Source organism: Harpia harpyja, chromosome 8 (assembly GCF_026419915.1).
Source record: "Harpia harpyja isolate bHarHar1 chromosome 8, bHarHar1 primary haplotype, whole genome shotgun sequence".
NCBI classification, from domain to species: domain Eukaryota; kingdom Metazoa; phylum Chordata; class Aves; order Accipitriformes; family Accipitridae; genus Harpia; species Harpia harpyja.
Window position 1 is genome coordinate 332,325 of NC_068947.1, and position 14,645 is coordinate 346,969.

The 14,645-nt window shown below is 36.7% G+C and overlaps 1 protein-coding gene across 3 annotated transcripts in view; it reads left to right on the forward strand.

Moving 5' to 3' along the window:
- CDKL5 (cyclin dependent kinase like 5) overlaps positions 1–14,645 on the forward strand; it is a 133,419-nt gene that overhangs the window by 12,355 nt on the left and 106,419 nt on the right. For 2 of the 3 annotated variants that reach the window (XM_052794301.1, XM_052794303.1), the window contains exon 1: positions 11,754–11,838. The exons of the other annotated variant lie outside the window; for it this stretch is intronic. The gene's annotated coding sequence lies outside the window, so the exon portion shown is untranslated. Of the gene's footprint in view, positions 1–11,753; positions 11,839–14,645 lie in introns of those variants that run through there. 3 annotated transcript variants of the gene reach the window in all.

Genomic DNA, 14,645 nt, shown 5'->3' on the forward strand with positions numbered 1-14,645 from the left:
GGATGTTTTGCTGCTGTTTCTAGTATTACTGCATGCCACTGATTCTCATACGGACCACTTCTGTAGTCATTTATGGTCCTTTATGTGGGACTGCCAATGGTGATGTATTGGTTTTGCGAAAATACCGTTTGTTTTTTTTTTTTAATATAAGGAATATACCTTTTGTGCCTTTGATGTGGAATATTTAAGAAACAGAGAAAATGATACCATGCTAACGGCTTATTTTCTCCTGATTAGTTTTTTAGAAAGCTAAAAGCACTTGTACAAAGGCCACAGGTTATATTGAAATTTTTGTCCTTTAAATGTGCCTCCAAAATACATGAACTGAAGAGAAATTATCCAAAAGGTATATGGAATACTGGAATATGAAGGGAATTGTATTTAAATCATTTTCAAGAAAGTCGTCTTCTGGAATATGTGTATACTACTTTTTTTTTTTTTCTACTAACTTCCTCAGTTTGATAAGTCTTTTCTCGGATTAAATGAAGACAAGTAGACGTTCTCTTTTGACCACTGTTCCTTAACAATACAGAGTAAACTAATGTATGTTGTGCTTTTCAGTTTTATAGTCGTTGTAACTCATTAAGATGCTTTCTAATAATTCCACCTGAGGAAAATAATGCTGCCATTTAATTAATAGCAAAACCAAATCATTGGAGGAGGAGAAACATAGCTCGAACTAATCTAAAAAAGGATGAAAGCAAGTGTTGAGCAATTGCACTGCAGTGCCTAAGAGAAATGTAATTCTCTTGAAGGAGAAACATACAAAATAAGTTTCCAAATTGATTTTGAGTTAAGATGTCAGTAGTGGGGTGACAGAATACTGTGCATGTGCCAGTGTTAGCTATATATGGTACAGCTGTGATTGGAGTGCTAAAAAAAGTGGAATATAAGTCAGGGTAGCAACTGGACTAAACTCCCGGTGAGTAAGAGTTCTAGTCTGCAGCCATTGACTAATGCTTATTTTGGTTCATTACTGTGGTTTTGAAATATTGTGAACATGTCATACCCGAATTAAAATCTAAACACTATTAAACATACACCCTTATGACCCTTCCCTTTCAGAACAGAAAGATTAGGTGAAAATAGGAATTGGTCATTGGGTAGCATGAAACAGATTAGTTAAATTGTCAGATAATTAAGAACTATTTACCTGCATTTGTTACATGTTAAAAGCTGTATTGCTTCTATCAGCACTGTTGGGAGTCAGTTTTTGCAAACAAGTAGTCTGAGCTTTTTGTTTAAAATTCTACCAAAATTATGGGACATCAAGTAAGCATAGTATACGTGTTTTGAAATTGCTCTCATGTCTTCAAGGAGTTTAGGTAGTAAAGCATTGTGTGCCATGGTATAAATGATATAACCAATTGTTCAAAGATATTAAGTGGGGTAAATAAAATACATTACATTTGGAAAGAGTGGGGAAAATAGACATGGTTTTAAAAATCTGTGCTGTATAAGGAGTTGTGCTGAGCATGACCTGAAGCAATACTTTGAGTTCCATGAATGGGCCTATGTAATTGCCTTGTTTTGCATGTCTTATTTTAAGAGGTCTGCGAAACAAGTTGGAGAAAGACAAATTGGAGCAAAATTTACGAAAACAGCTATCTATAGCATGCTTATGCCTTTTGGTAGAAACTGTGAATGTTCTGGGCTGTATCTGAATTTGCTATGTGGTTTTCATCTTTGCTTGGCTCTGTTCAGGGTGGTGGCTTTGTTCTTTCACGCGCCACTATTCATATGCTGGTGTTTATACAATTTTAAGGTAGAAAAGTGGTCAGTGTTTTCTTTGACACTTATTTGTAATGATTCTTTCAGTTAAAGAGTATAATCATCAAGTAGCCCCTTTGCAAAATAATAAACCTTCTTCCCCCTCCCCCCTCCCCCATTATATGGTAATACTATAAGCGATCCCTGTATTGTATTCCTTGCAGTTGAGACACAACTTAATTGAATCAGAACTGAAGGATGTGAACAGCAAAAGTTTTCATCTATTCTGCTTAAGAAAGCTGAAGGTAGAGCTTAAGTGGAAATGAGTTTTCCTGGTGGAGATACCGAGAAGGCATTTTAGGTAGATTTTCCAGCTTTGTCAATGGCATGAGGTGGGGTGTTCTGAGCAGACCTCAGAGTGTCACTGCTCCTATATCTGTATATAGGAAGTTGTTGGAACTTAATTTTCTTCTTTTGAATTATAGGGATTGTAGAGTTCTTGGCTCAGCACTTGAGATTACTGAATAGGAACAAAACCAAAAAAGAATCCGTAGGTTGTAGGCTGCTTTTAAGATAGAATACTGAAGTATACTGAGCTCATGTATTCAGTGATAATTGTCATTTCTCCCTAGAAGATCCAGTAATATGTCCTTCACTGTTTTGTCCATTTGTATTAAAGAGATGAAAGGTTAGGATTGTGCTTCAGGGTTTTTGCTTGTGCTTAGCGTTATGTTTTAAGTTGTTTTGTATTTTTTTGTTCTCTATTGCAATTTCATGGAATCCTGCAGACTGTCATTTCTTGTTGGGAAATATTGCTCAAATTATGAATGGCTAACCACTTAGTGATGCATTTTAATGAAGATTACCATTTTATGCTGTGACTTGCTTTGAACAAATTTGCTTATTTCTAGGACCTTGCTGTGTCTTCCAGTGAACCTCTGGAAGGTATGATCAAGACCAGTGGTAGAAATGGTACTTTTTTGTGTCATGGTCCTATTTTAGGATTGCTGCCATGGAGGACAGATGTTGAATAGGGTAAGTTTAGGAAGTGAATGGGGATTGTTTTATCTATTAACAATTATTTTAATGTGACAATGAAGGTGTTACTTGCCACATTTTTCTGGTTTTATTTATTATGGCTTTTTATGTGCTTTTCAGTAGCTTAACCATTGACTTCTGGAAATGATTAAGACTGTATGATGAATTACTGTTGAAGGGAATTTGTGGATGGTAGTCCTTTTCTAGAGAATAAGCAGATCTTGTAGGATCTGGCTAAGTTTTTTTGGTAAGACTTTGCACTTCATATTGTAATATGTATTTATTGAATATTAATGACGGGACTTTGAGTTCTTTTCTAACAACTGTATTTGCAGTGGGTGTTTAACAAGTAAATGTAGTGAATGTTAGGAGTTGGATCTCATAGCTCTTCTGTACCCAAATTCTCACTGCAGAGAGAGATCGAGATTTATTACCTAACTTCTCCTGGCTTGCAAAAGACAATAACAACCGCAGCACCATAATGAAATAAAGTTGGAGTCCCGAATCCATATAGTGTTCAAAAGTTTATCTGGAGGTTAGGTTACAATACTCTCATTTTCTGAAAAGATAAAGCATTTCTTTTGTGACTCTGTGTGTTGTTTAGTAACATAGTCGCTTAACATGGTTTGCTGTGAGAGGCAAGGTGTTAGTTTTGGTTTATTGTGAGCACCTCAAAATCTGACCTATCCTTTATATAATTTGTACGAGTGGAGGAAAAAAAGTCAGTTATTTAGTATGAGTTGTTCAACTGCATAATGCATTTTTTGGTCATACGTTTAACAGTTTTGTTCGTCTAATTAGGACACAAAACCCCACTATGATCATGACAATATTTTTCTCTTGAAGACTGAAGGCCTGGTAGTAATTAAGTTATAATTACATAAACTTTACATTTCTAGCTTTGCAGTTCAGTTGTACTCTTGTATATGAGAAAGTAAAACAAATGAAGTTAAAGAGTGTTTCTTCTTTATGAAATACGCAGGTAGTGTATATTGGGGTTTAAGGAATAATTAACAAATGAGGTGAAAAAATGTGGAAGTACCAAGAGGGGAAGCATTGCTTGTGAGTCTGGGAGAGGAGGGGGAAGTGTTTTGCTATAGTACCGCTATAAACACTTTTTACAAATACTGTAATTTAGGAACAGCAGGCTAATTTGCTTTTTCAACAGTGGGAAATACATATTTAGTGAGATCTGCTCTTACACTCTGTTTTATAGAGGGCTTAGTCTCTGTAGTTCTTGAATTTTCCAGTATGGATTGTTCTGTTTGGTAGGCTTTTATGGTTCTGAAGTTTTTTGAGACTTCTGCAAATGTTGCAGTAAATTAGGGAGAGAAAGAAAAAAAGTCTTGGTTGGGAAAAAGTCCTGGTGAAATATCAAGCTCAACACTTCTGTGTTTATTTTAGCAACAAAATTTAAGAACTTCATGCTTAGATGCCAGTTATGTGCTGTTTCAAGTTGAAATAGAAAAAAAAATTAATCTGCACTGCACATATATTCATTTTCACTAGAGCAAATAATACACGTGTAAACTCGATTCGATCCATTTGTTTCTCTGAAGTTTGAAGTTCTCTGTCACTCTGAAGTGAAGCCTACCTTTTTTTTTTACTCTTAAATAGAATTGCATTGAGTTTTATAATACCCAGTATCAAATTAGATTAGATGATTACATTCTTGCAAATAGTTCACTTGTATGATACAGAAATACTATGTGTATAGTTTATAAAGGCAAGATGATCTTCTTAAGGGAAGAAGTCTTTTGTATGCTATGTGGGTTTTTAATCTTTTTGGGTTTGTCTTATGTTGCTCATTTTTCTTCCCCAAGTGTGATTTTGAAGCTCTTCAATTGTAACATTAAGAAAGTGTCTTTTGAAAATTATGGCGAACTATGTTTTATCAATTGAATTAGAAAAAATAAATACTGAAACTAGTTAGCTAATTGTCTTTTATTTCTGCTGCTTTTTTGACAGTTGCCTTTGGATATTTACAATACACAGTCAAATTTTTAAGAATAAAAAACTCTAGCCTTGCTATTTTTGTTTAAAGCTGTGGCTATGATAGCTTATCCATAATGGCGACAGTAATAAAATGAAATACTGAACTAGAACTGTTCCCCAAAGTCTTATTTGCTGTCAGATATCCCAGAAAACACAGAATGTTGCAAGGTGTTAAAATAGTAAATCATATTTTGTGCATAGGAAGTCTGTCCCAAATGAACTAGAAAAGCTGATGCTTGTTTTCTTGTTTCAGATGAGACATTAATGCACTGATCAGGTACTTTGAAAGAAGGAAACATGCAAGATTTCATTCACCTCTAGAAGACTGATACGTATACGTAAAACTGACACTACTTAATAGGCTCTGCTAGTGGGTATTAGGTGTAGCAAGTTCTGCTTTGTTAGTGATCTTCTACGTATGGAAGTTCTGCTGTTATTCTGCTGCACTTCCCTGTGGCTAAGATCTTAATACATGGTGGTATTAATGAGATTATTGTCAGCAGCCTTTAAAATTTTAACTCTGATTTTCATCAAGGTACATTTCATGACTGGAACTCATACACATATGAACTCTTACTTTCTATTACTTGCCTGAGAATAAAAAGTCACTGTTACTGCCTGTAGGGTTTGCTTTACAGCGTAAGGTCACGTGACTGTGATAACAATGTTTAGAAAACTGCTAGCTGCCTTGAATTGTGGGCAGGAGCAAAGGAATATCTCAGGGCTAAAGAGGATTATGGCAAATTAAAATGCAGGCGTTAACCATGGACCAGGATGCTATAGAAGAAGAAAGGGATAACATGAAGCTTTGCACTCCTCCTGTTAAATTTGGGAAATGCCTTCCTGTTGTCATGTAATACCCTTAGACACATCATGCACTATAGTTTGAGATAACTCCAAAACTCTCAAAGAATCACAGAGTAGTTGGGGCTGGAAGGCACCTCTGGAAATCCAAACGCCCTTCTCAAGCTGTGTCAGCTCGAGCAGGTTGCCCAAGGACCATGTCCAGTCATGTTTTGAGTATCTCCAACATGGAGACTCTGCAGGCTCTCAGAGCAGCCTACTCCAGTGTTCAGCCCTCCTCACTGTTGCAGTGTTTTCTTACGCTCATACAGAACTTGCTTTGTGTCAGTTTGTGCCCATTGCTGCTTGTCCTTTCAAGGGCACCTCCAAGAAGAATCTGGATTCAAAACTTTGACTGTTTTGATTCTTAGAGCAATTTTGTTTAATAATAAATAAATCTCATTATTGTGTTTATGGGTCTTCACTAAGAAGAGGTATTTTTAAATTAATCTTGAACTTTCACTTTTGATCATATTTATGAAAATAGCATATGAATACTTCACAAAATCCCGTAACTCTCTCCAAATGACCTTGAAAAGTTAACTGCATCTATACATTACTGAACTGGTTGCTATACTTCATTTGGTTTTCAAATTTAAAGGAAGAAAAGTTTCTGTTCTCCAACTTGTGAGATGAACCCTGCTAATTTTGCTTGTATTCTGAAAGTGCTTTGAATGACTGGGGAGAATGTTGAGCATTTTTTCCTCCCTCAGCCATCAGTGAGGTTCACAGATGTTGCTTATGCAGTTACAAACAATGTTGCTCAGCAGCTTGTAATCTGATCAGAAGACACTACCATATCCCTTTCAGTCTCAGGAATACATGTTCAACCTGCAGCTGGTTAATTATCTCTTAAGCAGTTCCTCTCTAATTCATTGGTAAACTCTGCTTATTTTATATTTCTGTGGATTAAGCTTCTGAATTAACAAAATTACGAGAAACATCGCAATCTTACTGATATGATCACGATGATGAAAGCGGATGGTTTAGTCCATGGCAGCATGTTCTTCATGCTGATTTTTCATCTCAGAGGTGCTAAAGATTCTAGTCATGAACAAGCAATGTTATTTTTTGTGAGATTGCCATGGTGATCAGGTAGGTTGTGGAGCACAGCGAAGAAATACCTTTTCTCAATTTATGAGCTTAGGAGAAACTGAGAATTTGGGAACCCCCGTTCATCTGAAGCTGTTGGGATTTTTCATGTCTTGCCAGTGCCATTCTGCTGCTGTTAAAACTGCAAGGGGGGGGGCAGAGCACAGTAGCCCTAGTGTTACGGTGCCAGTGTGAAACTGGCTAACTAATGCTTGCTAGCATTTGAGTTTACGGAGTGTCCTTAGTTTGCAGGTGCTGATGGTGCATGTCTGAGTAACTAGCTAACCTTGGTTTCGGCTGGGATGGAGTTAATTTTCTTAGTAGGTGGTACAGTGTGTTTTGGATTTAGTGTGAGAATACTGTTGATAACACACTGATTTTTAGTTGTTGCTAAGTAGTGCTTATCCTAAATTAAGTTTTTTTCAGTTTCCCATGCTCTGCCAGCAAGCAGGTGCACAAACAAGAAGCTGGGAGGGACTGTGGCCAGGACAGCTGACCCAAACTAGCCAAAGGGATATTCCATACCAGAGAACATCATGCTCAGTATATAAACTGGAGGGAGTTGGCTGGGGGGGGCGGATCACTGCTCGGGCACTGGTCAGCGGATGGTGAGCAGTTGCATTGTGCATCACTTGTCTTTTCTTGGGTTTTATTTCTCTTTTTCTTACATTCCTTTTCATAATAATAATATTATTATTACTATATTTTATTTTATTTTAGTTATTAAATTGTTCTTATCTCAACCTGTGAGTTTTACTTTTTTTTCCTGATTCTCCTCCCCATCCCACTGGGTGGGGGGGAGTGAGCAAGCCGCTGCATGGTGCTTAATTGCTGGCTGGGGTTAAACCATGACACCTCAGTAGCCTTCTGCAAGTGTCTTGTCTTTTATCACAGGACTTTCCAGCCATTGCTGGAACTGTGAGGTTTCTAAGTAAGTCTTTTTTACCAGCTGACCTTCTCAGCTTTTTCTACTGTACGCCCTAAATACACGCAAACCCAGTAGCATGGATGTAACATGAGAAAAATTCTTCACACACAGTTGAACATTTTCTAATGATCTCCTCCTATTGCTACAGCAATTGGTCCTGGAACTTTTGTGCTGTTATTGCAATTTGCTTGTTACTACTGAGGCTGACTTGCAAGGCATTATGTTTGTCTCTACAAACCACAGTGTATTTGCAGTGATCACTGTTACTGTGGGATAGTATAGATTAAAACAATACTCTGATTAGCAGTTGTTGCTGTTGGTACAGGAAGAAGTAACTCTAGTATTCTGATTGCAACATTGCATTATTAATATGTTTAGATGTCCATTTATTCTTGCAATGTTCTGCTGTGGAATCGCTAAAGTAGGGGTTAAAGATGTATGGAATGGGATCATATGGAAGGGGATTTAATACAGCAAAAATGCTTAATTTATATAGAAACAATTAATTGGACTTAAGTGAGGCTGTGCAAGAATTGCTGCGGAGAATAATGTTACATGTATTATAAAGTCCATTGTTACTGCTCTGCATAGGGAAGCTCAGCACTTGTGCTAGAGACATAAGCCTTTTAACTGGTTTGTTTTACAATGAACGATACCCGAGTTAGTGAGCTCTTAGTGTCTTCTCTCAGAAGTTCATAGTTTGGCCCGTAAAATGAGTATGTACAGTACTGAAATCAATGAGGTGATTGACTATTCTTATGTACAGGGTTTTAAAGGTGAATGTCATGGCAGAGCAGGACAATTTGTAGTTATTTTGAAGAAGATAGGTGATTTTTCGGATCCCTCAATTTTTTTTTTTTTTTCCCCAGGGTAAAGCAGTGTAGAGAAAAACATGGGTGCTGAAGGATCTTCTATAAAAACTAGTAACTGGATGGAATGCAGGCTTAGTGCCCTTCTCCTTGTGTGCTCTGATGCAGACTGATTTGCCTACCAAATCATAGTGGCCCAAGGAGATGGGAACTAAGAGAGATACCACTGCATTACAGTTTGAGATACAAATGAAACTCAGGATTTTGCCGAAATACGGGTTCGTGGAAAACAGTATTGCCAGTAATTAACTGGTATATGTGATCAAATATCTTTTGCTTTTCTCCAAAGCTTTCATTTCTAGTTTCAGTTTAACTAAGCTGCAAAACAGGTTCCATGATCTATATTTAAACAATACTTAACTGCTGAGGACGCTGGTCCCAAATACCATTCTTTAATTGGTCGTGTAACATTTCCCTCTTCACAGGAACACAAAGGCAGTCCCAAAATTGAATCTGATAACTTTAAGTTTTATAATTACAAGTAGAAGTTATAAATTTTATTAGGAAAACGTGTTGTCACAATTGAGCATTTCTTTTTAACTTGTTCATTTACTGTAGTGATGCTCTTATGTGGTCCCTACTGACCACATGGATACAGTGAGTGATGCTAAGCCTCAAGAGAAATAAGTATTGTGAATGAACATTGAATCACATTTTTTTGGCAGATACATAAATCCAATTATCAATATTAATCTGCAGTGTTAATCCAGCAAGCAGAATTTATTAATGCTTTTTGTGGTAGTGAAATGACAGCACCACCCAGAAATGAGTTTTAAAGGCTCTGGTGAGAGTATGCTGAGTCTCTGCTTAGTACAAAACAATATTAAACACTTAATACATTTCCTCTCAAGCTGTAGAGTTTTATTTTTCTTCTTGTGACAGAAAAAAAACATTCATGGAAAACATTTTAGAAAGCCCAAGTAACAAAAAGTGATAAAAAGATAAAAATGGATATAAAAGGCTAGGGTTTGAGGGGTTTTATCCCAGTTACCATTCTAGAAAATGCCAGTTTTACTAATGAAACTTCTGCTCCGTTCAGGTAATTCTGAAAATGTCCTACTGAGTAAGCAACTGGCAGTCTTCAACTTAAATTACATTCGCATCTGTTTTAAGTCTGTATCAGTTTGCTGATCTAAGTTTTGTGGTAAAGAAATTACACCCATGCAATATCTAATGAATTGCCGTACTTCAGAAGGGAGTGGTTCCCCCACCCCATATGTAGGATTTGAAACACTTTCCTTGGGTAATTGCCTTTCATTTTGTAGCCCATTATCTTTCCCGCTTTTTCTGTTGTATTGAGCTTTTGTTTTGTTACAGTTCTTTATTTCAGCCTTTCCTGTTTCACCAGCAGCAACTCATCTGTTCTTGACTGCAGGTCTCCTTTATTAGATCTAGCAGAAGTCTAGTGTATCCATAATTTTACATGAACTGCTCTTTCGATTTAACCTGTTTTGTTTCATTTCACTAAGTGGAACTTCTGAAGAAGCAGAATTATGCAGGAAAAAAATGCTTGGGTAATTGATGTGGGCTTCTTGATATGGTCTTAAACTTAGGGCAGAACAGAAGACAGTTTAAGGAATTAAAAAACCAACAAAAACCCAAACAGAAACCCCAGATCCTGGTTCAATGTTTGTGCAAAGGTGTGGAGTTTTTTAGCTTTTTGTTCTTTTAAGACCACTGGCCGATCTGTTTATGATTTGCAATCCTTAGGCTCATTTTAAGAGCTCTATTTATTTTAAAGATCAAAGCATATACATTTAAAGCAGTCTTCTGTTTACCTTGCAGTGTCAGTTTTATTTGTCACTAAGAGCAAGGGAACCACCACTTCCACACTATATACATCATACTGAATCCGTCCCTTTCTCTTTGTCTCACATCTTTGCTCTAAATGGATCAAAGCCTTCATCAATATCATGGTTGTCAGCTTGAAATTTGTAGATTTGGTAATTGAATACTTAAACAGTACTCATATCCTATGATATATACAGATTTGGAGATAAAATGAGAGATCTATTAGTTTAGAATAGATGTTGATATATATGGGAGTTTCTAAGCTTTAAAAAAAAAAAAAAAAATTGATGTTTCTTTACCAAATGCACGAAAAGAAATGAAACATCTAATCTTACTAGATTTAGGGGGGGGGGAATCTTTCTTAGTAGACAGGTCTGGAACTACTATCTATAATTCAGGTTCCCAAAGCTTCCCCTTTTAGACCCAGCTTTTAAATTGCTTATAACTTTTGCCAAATGTGTCTGGGCTGACTTTTTTTTTTTTTTTTTTTTCCCTTCACGTTCCCTATACTGGATGACTGCCTCAGCCTGGTTATTTTATGGTTTTGCATGTGGTTCTGACTCTTTTATTTAATTCAAGGCAGAACAGTTAATTCTTGAGAAGGAAGCTACTTCAGAAGAAAAAATTAAAAGGTTTCTTTTAAACACCTTCAGTGTTGTTACGATATTTAATAAAGAATGGAAGGGTCACCTTCTCATGGTTAATGCTTTTGGTCAAGCTTTCACAAATAATGGTAAAAACCTGGCCAGGTTTCATACATTAAAAAAAAAAAAAAATTTATAAATATTCCTGTTTTAATGTGCTTATTGCTACTTGGAATTTAGCATTTACCTGGACCCAAAGATGAAAAGCCTGAGGACAGTAGAAAATTGATCTAACTTAGTATGGAGACAGGGCTTAAGGTATAAGATAACGGTGTGGAGAGGAGAGGGAGAAGGTGGTATTTGAGGACAGGGTAGAGATAGATTATTGAGAATGGGGTAGAAGAGAATAAAGTTGGGAGAAGAGAGTAGTAATGGGAGCCTGCTGGAATGCCAGATTTTGGAAGGGAGTCTCTTCAGCCTCTGTTGTGAAGGCCAGTGGCAAGGTATGTCTCAGCCTTTTCTAGTGCTGTTTCTTCACAGAATCACAGGCTGGTTGGGGTTGGAAGGGATTTCTGGAGGTGATCTGGTCCAACCCCTCTGCTTAAGCAGGGCCACCTAGTGTCAGTTGCTCAGGACCATGGCCAGGTGGCTTTTGAGTATCTTTACAGGTGGACACTCTGCAACCTCCCAGGACAGCCTGTGCCAGGGCTCAGTCACCCTGACAGTGAAAAAGTGGTTCCTGATGTTCACATGGCACCCACTGTTTTTCAATTTGTGCCCATTGCCTCTGGTCCTGCTGCTGGGTACCACTGAAAAGCGTCTTGTGAAAGCTCACTTTTCAGTGGGAGCAATGATTGCTTGAATGACAATGATATGTCTGGGGCAGTCAGAGGTTCTGACTAGCTTTTGAACTATCTACAAGCATCATGCAAAATGGCTTCATCTGCTCTTCAAGTTTGTGCACACCATCTGGAGAACCTGCATAGAGGTATGCATGTGTGCAGATAGGCAAATTGCTAAAAATATTAAAGCAGCAAAACACAGTATTTAGTTAAGAAATTAGAAGATTAAGGTGCCTGCGGCTTCTTAATCTGTGACCTACTGTATTTGCTTTTCAATTATCATATGATTGCGTACCTGCAGTGAACAGGAGTTAAAAAAATGAAGTATTGAATACCTGATTATTAAATGAGCGTTGCACATTGTGCAGAGTGAACAAAATGGTAAATAAAACAGTATTTACAGTGTTTGAACACTGATAGGAAAGCAAAGTTGTTGGCTTCCTCATAGGCTCTGAGTGTCTTGATCACTGTATGGTATGAGCACTTGGTAAAATTCTCTAATTGTGTTATACTTGGAAGGGTGGGTGCTCCCCTTTGACCAGACTTGAGTGGGCAGAAAGTTTAAAATAGTTTTTAGTATTTAGTATCTTATTTTAGTTATCTTAGTTCTTAGCATTTCGTTTAGTACTTCAGTACTTTGTTTTTACTCTTTTTGAAATCTGTTGCAGCCACGAGTTTTGTACATGCTTGACAAAGCCTGCTTAAGCTATCAAGATGGGAAGCCAGGGAAGAATGACAGCAGAGTTTTTCCATGCTGTACAGATTTTTTTGGTAGCATTTGTTTTATGGAGTTTCTATACAGTCCATTTGGAAATAAATTTATTGACTTATTTGTCATGTACTAGAGCTTCTTGAACTTAATTCCAGAAACTTCCTGGCCATGTAGCTGGCTTATTTGTGCTGACTTCCTTTGTTTATTAAAGGGTATAGTTATTTAGTGGGAGGGTGAAGATAATTTAATTTTTCTTAGATGATTTTCAGGAAATATGGCTGTTCCTTAACAGCTTGCCTGTATTGGGGTAATTTTTTTTTTTTTTAACTGAATGTGAGGGGATCCCAGTACAGGTTTTTCAAATGTTTAAATAACTCGCCATGAATGAAAAGATAAACTTCCACTTTTTTTGAATGCTGTAGGGTTTTTAAGAAAACAAAATGTATCTATTTTCACAGGATGATTCATAATGCTTCAGTGTATTTATATCATCCTATGAGTCTTAAATATTGAACTTAAGAATATTCTACCTCAAGTACTAGAATGTTATCCCTTACACTAGGAGGGGAGGGATGGATACTGCATCTTCCTGATAGTTACCTTGTAGACATGTATTCTTGTACAGATTTATGGGGATGCCGATCAATTGTTATGCTTTCTTTTTGTTTGCTCCAGTTCCCTCATCACTGTACCTTAATGATCTATATTTAGTATCCGTGGGCATTGAATTAAACAGTACAGGGTAATGATATACCCAGTTTTAAGCATGTGACATGACAAACATGTTTGTAGCTGTTAAAACTAAGTGCATTTACTGCTTTTTAAAAGTACTTGTGTCTTTCTCAATGTTTGTTCAAGCTAATCAGTGTTGCATTGGAACACAAAGATTAAATTTTTTTTAAACAGATATGATATTTACCATTGCAATTGTCATGCTACTAAAAAAAATTGTCATGCTACTAATCTGCTAATGATACAGTGGAGACTTAGTGACTTTAGAAGACAACCTTGAATGAATTTGTAGTGTTGAAACATTAAATGTTAACTTAGGCTGAGTTAAGAGGAGGTGTGTGAGAATCCATGTATTCTAGGTAGCTTGATCTGTGAATTGTCTTTGTTGACATGAGGCTGGGATTGTCATCTAGCAAGAGAAAACAGTGGCAGGATTCTGTAAAAGCTTTGGTCTCTTTGCTTGGAGTCATTGTATGAAAGAGCATTACTAATCTAACAACGCGGGACCCAGATGGCAAAGCTTTGCATTCCTGGGTGTCTCCTTGAGCCTGCTGTGATGGTGGCTTAAAGGTAGAGCAAAACTGAGGGGGTAAAGGGGTGGAAATCTGCTCTTTATCTTCATTGTGTAAAATCATCTGGACTAAAAAAAAAAATTATAGTAGGTTTATTGTGAAGGTTTTTGGAAATAGTATCTAATTTCAAAGAAAGCCTAATAAGTATGTGGGGATTTCTTACTTCTTTTTTTTTTTTTTTAAAATATTATATAGATATTAAAACAAATAAAATGAGTGCAAAAGCTTTAACTAGAAGAGCTGTGCTTTGAGCCCAGAGTGGTGGAGGTGGTAGAAATAGGGATTTGTGATCTGCTGACAATTTTATATGGATCAGTAGTAGCCAGAATTGAGTATCTGATTGTATCCTAAAACATTTTACTGTTGTCTCACAAATATTTGTGGACACTTTTATTAGTTTTGGTTTTCAGTTCTATGACCTTCTATGAACTCAAAAAAAAAGCCTAGCATACTGTACAGCCTTCTATAACACTTACCTAAGGAAAAACAAGTCCCTGCTCAAACACCATAAAATAATATTAGGGTGTTTTACTCTTTCAAACACATGCTGGGCTTACCATGGTAGAGACAGTTTTTTAATGATGAGGCCTTGGCCAACTTCTGTTACCTTCTCACTGAGCAGGCTGACCCCTGCAAGTACTGCTTTTACAAACTGACAAACTCAGTTTTCTGTGTCTGCAAGGTTCATAAATTTTTGTTAGATTTTCTTCTTTGAATCGAGATGAGGACTTTTTAGGTGGGGATTTTTTTTTTTTCTTTCCTTGAAGGAATAGATAGTGTAGTCTTATGGGTTATTTTTGATGCTACATGGAAGTTTTCATATAGTAGAGTCCTGAAGTACTTGTTATTGGAGAGTATGTTAGGGAAAGGGGAGGGAAAATAACAAAGGTGAAGACATGAAAATAAATTCTACCAAATTTACATAAACAATACTTAA